Below are 5,069 nucleotides of genomic sequence, written 5' to 3' on the forward strand. Positions count from 1 at the left end.
TTCTGTAGATGGCTTAGCTTGCTAACGTTAGTTCTATAATACATTTACAGACTATTAGATCTTATTTTGAAACTTCTGTTAATTATTTCAGTTGTACTCAGAACACATTTTCATGAATCAAAAATCTTAATTTGTTAAGTATAGTAGCTAAAGCTGTCAAATACATGTAGGGAAGTTAAAGGTATAATAAAGTAGCATGAGTTGAAAGTTCAAGTCCAAGTACCTCAGATTTGTATTTAATTGCAGTACTTGAGTAAATGTAGTTAAATTCCACCACTGATTTCCACACAAAGAAATAGTCCATGAGGTAAACATATTCAATAAACGCAGGTGTGACTGATTGAATAGGTTTGATTCTGGATTATAAATGTTGGGTGGCAACCCTAACCAAATCTATCCAACTGCAGCCACAAATGGGCATTCTCATCTCAGATGTGGCGACCTGATGCTTCTCACTGTATTCCAATTATTTGAATTTATTTTTAATGTTATGTTTAATTTTAATTTTATGACTATTGGTTGGATAAACCAAACAATCAGTTGATTAATCCATAAGGACAATAATAATTAGTTGCAGTCCTATACAAAATAGTTAATTAGTTCACTCCTCCTCAACCAACTAAGAGTATGAGTCATAATAATAATAATAACTCTAATTATATAAAATTGCAATAGTATAACATTGAGCGCTTTTACTTTTCATACTTTAAGTACATTTTCCTGATTATACATACTTTGACATATGAAACATTTTCAATGCAGTGCGTTGTACTGGTGGAACTGCCTTCATTCTGCAAAGTGCAACTTTATTTAAACATTTATCTTCACTGGGCTGTGTATTAAGTGGCATTTACTATTTGCATTTTTTCCCTACATTTAATTAAAAAGTTATTTTACTAACACACACACACACACACACACACACTACCACTGCATGTTTGCATTGTGGCATCAAGCAAATTTGATGTGGTTTTAGGAGGATCAACGGTTAACTGTCAGTATTCAAATTTAAGGCAGCACCCATGCAAAAGAAGAGAAAAAAGAAAGTGTGTGTGGTGTTGCCAGTAACACTACAGATGGATACAGGGAGGTCAAACATCCTTGGCTCTGAACAACCTACTTGTGTGCATAAAGAACTTTCATGCAGATTGATTTTGGATAAATAATTAAATAACGCTCTACCATCAAAATAAAAAAAAGATGTTGCGTATTATAAAGAAAAGGTGGGTTCAGTGTTATCTTTATCATTTCTAGTGGACAATGCATCAAGTCCTCTAATAGGAACATACAAGTCTGAAGTGCATCATGACCTTAACAGGAAGCATATATATATATATATATATATAATGATCTCTACAGACTCACAGGGACTGAAGGGAGTTTATTGTGACCTTGTTGTAGGCTACAGAGTACAGTCTCATATGAATAGTCATTCGTGTGCTCTATGAACAATCTAACAAACAAGAGCCTGTGGTATCTTTACCTATCTCGATGGGGTTGATTCAACGGCGGGAATCCATTTCTCCACAGCAGGCTGGCTGCGGACTGTGAGCCGGTGTGTGGAGCAGCGGGAGGCGGCAGAAGCACCAGGGAAGTCTCGCCTCGGGTCAGTCCGGGTTCCACCTCCGCAGCTGCGGCAGGGAAGCGAGCGAGTACCGCGGGCTGGTCTGGAGTCTGCCGGAGGGAAGCGAAGCCGCAGTTTGACCTTCCCAACGCCGTCCGGAGATTGTGACAGGAGTTGTAACGTCCACCTCAAGGGCGCAAGTTAGGTGGTGGTAGATGGGGGGGGGGACTGAGTGTGGGACTGAGCCGTTAATATATGGGGCTGTTGTTGAGGATCATTTCCTTATCTGGCTTTAAAGCAGCATCTCATTTACCTGCAGTGGTTCAGGAGACAGACAGGGAGAGGCAGCAGCACCCTAAATAAACTGAAGAGGTTCAGCCCCCCCGCCCCTTTTTTTTGATAACACAAAACCACTCCTTGATACACATGAAGTGTGTGTTTTGAGTTGAACCCAAACTTATAAATGAACAGAAATGATTAGAATGATGTCTATATTCTTACTGCCACTTTATGTGCACCATAATTAAGATATTTAGATGGTTAACATCAAGGTTTATTTCACACATATGCCAATTGTGTCATTTCACTCCATTAGCCTATATTCACACATGCGTTCACCCAGTCTTGTAAAGGTACAAAGGTAATTAGTAAGTAAAGAGATATGAGCCCTAATTTGCAAACATTACTGACGGGGAATTCCCACACCTGCAGATGTTGAGGAAACTGGTCATTCTGTCGGGCCCCTACAGGAATGTGCACCCTGTGAGCACGATAAAGGTGATCATTAATATGCTAGGACTACATTTTGACACTGGGTCCTTCAAGAACGAGAACGGCACGAGACTGGGTAATAATGCAGGACTCACCTCAGTTGATATTAGGAATTAGTTAAATTACCAAACATGCACTGAAGCATTATGGTAGAGCTGGACTTGCTGGTGTCTATCACTGTCTATGTCTCTAGTTGCCTCTAGATGCCACTAAATGCTCCACACTGGAACCATTAACACAGATACATAGAACTTATTGATTACAGGAAAACACACCCGCAAACATCTTCTCCACACACCTGGCATTCAGTTTCCAGATACATTAAAGGCCTGTAATCAGCTACCTATGGTACACAGGGCAAACAATGACACCATCTCATTTAAAAGTTTTTATTTGAAATGATTTTAAATACAAATAATATATTTTTCCATTTACAATGACAGTTCCTTTGTAAACAAAAGTGGCAGATAGTCATTGGGTAGTTTGTCCAAACTGAGGCGGCCTGCCGGCCAATCGCCTGGACATGGTCTGTCATGGGAGAGATGGTGTCGTATTTAACCTCACTGCAGTTTTTTTTTTCCACACAGCGTAAATCACTGATGCTACATTCTATTGCAGAGCGATAAATACTCAGAGTACAATATTACCTGTTAGCATACACCTGCCTTGAACACAATTACAGGAGGGTAGAGTGCACGTGTGACAGTTTGTGTGAGTGTATGTGTGTGTATGTGGTGATCGGGAGAGTGCGCCTACAGATATTCATACCTTTATCTCTCCCACACCAACACGACACACTGGTATATACCATTAAAATTAACTGTTGAGTGTGGATATTTATGGTAAAGGCTGAGTCATTACTTTTAAAAACTGCCAAGTCGTCAACATACAGTGAGAGCCCGCAGAACTACACAAGGAAGCTCTGATTTTCTTTAGTTTTTTTTTGCACTCATGAGTCTAACAGATGTAAAAACGAAAGGTTAGAATGGAACAAAACAGACGAAGACGTATGCGTTACATTTGTTATAACTACAGTTTAACTGGGACAAAGAAACCCCAACTAATTTAAATGAAAGGGGGTTCTCTTGGTTGGCCAGAACTGCTCTGTGTTCCTCTGTAAGAACAAAAACAAAACAAAAAATCCTCCAGATTTGATGGAAAAAACAACACTTTCCATCTGAAATGGCAGTTGTACTTACAAAACTAAGCTTGTTCTGCTTTAATGACCAAGAAAAAGAAAAAAGTGCTGGACAGAATATGCTTAGTCTTACACAGAAAAGTTACTTTCAACAGCTTTTTGTTCGAGACACTTTTCAAGACATGAGTGCTGTGTGTCGGGGACCTCATACTAACACAGGGCCAGTCACATGTCACGTACAACTGCTAATCCTTTTTCAGCATACAAAACCGTACTTCTTAGAGGCTTTTTCATGGCAAAATCAGTGATATGTGTTCCAAGACTATAGGTTACTATGAAGAGACTAACTCTAAACTGAAACAAAAGAAAAACACTGTAGATCTTTACAAACAAAATAAACCTTTTTTTTTTTTTCTGCTCGCCCAAGAACTACTAGTGCAAGGACTTGTATGTTGTGTTATTTCAGTTGTATTCGTAAGGCCTTTTTGGACAGTAAGTATACACTGGAATGTGCTACAATTGTAAAACTAAAAAACAAAAAAAAGGATGAGGAGAAAGGAAGTCACTTCTCTGAAAAGCCACAAGTATGTATATATCTATTTATATATCAGTATCTGAGCCCCTTAAAAAGACTGAAAACGCACAACTTTATGTAGTATATGGACAAGAAAAGTACTCATAATTCAAACAAATCTTAACACTGCAAATTTTGTCATTTTCCCCCATTATACTTGAGGTCATAATTCATTTCAAAATCCACCTGCTTTCAACCGACAGTTGTCTCATTCAGAAAAATACAGCTCAACGTGGACCACAGGGGCAGAACAGAACATCATGAACAGAACCGACTTGAGATCATCTGTAGACGTCTCCTTCAACATACAGTGAGTACAGGTACATACAAGTGACTGGCTGGTGTGACAGCGGAAAAAACAGAAAAAAAAAAAAAAACGAACCTGACGAGACTCAACTGTGTCCCCGTGCGGCGTGTGCTGAAAAGGAGCAAACGTCCCACTGCTTGACTCGGATGTGACCCCCCGGTGAGCAGGGCTGAAGCTCACACTTCTGCAGTTTTCAGTGTACAATAGAAAGTATCATTGGTGCAGAAAACATTGGTGCCCGGGTGGTTTTCGGAGCGTGAGCGATGTCATGATTTCCAATACAGGAGGTCACGTGGGGTGGGGGGGGGTGGGGGTTGTTAATTTCGCAAAGGGAATTAGCTGTTATACATCCACCTCTCCCCCTCGAGAAAAGAAGAAAAAGAGCCCAGATAATAGGTCCTCCAGTCCACAGTGTGTCAATCTTTCATACCTGTACAAACACATACGAGGTTACAAACACGCACACCATTTGCCCACACACGCACACTCCCACATGCACATCCACTCACACACACGGGTCTGGATAAGTTATTCACAGAATTCTCTTCCGCCAGCAACGGAAAGTGAATGAACAAGTCTCTGTAGAAAAGAGGAATGGAGGGGCGGGGTCACAGTCCATGTCATTGTAGAGATAAAATGGAGGACGAAGAGGAGGAGGGCTCTCTGTGTGTATAAACTGTCCCTGGTGATTCTGTGTGTGTTTTGTGTGTGTGTG

This window comes from Morone saxatilis, unplaced genomic scaffold (genome assembly GCF_004916995.1).
Source record: "Morone saxatilis isolate NCDOM2014 unplaced genomic scaffold, NCSU_SB_2.0 Contig7, whole genome shotgun sequence".
In the NCBI taxonomy this organism is placed as follows: domain Eukaryota; kingdom Metazoa; phylum Chordata; class Actinopteri; family Moronidae; genus Morone; species Morone saxatilis.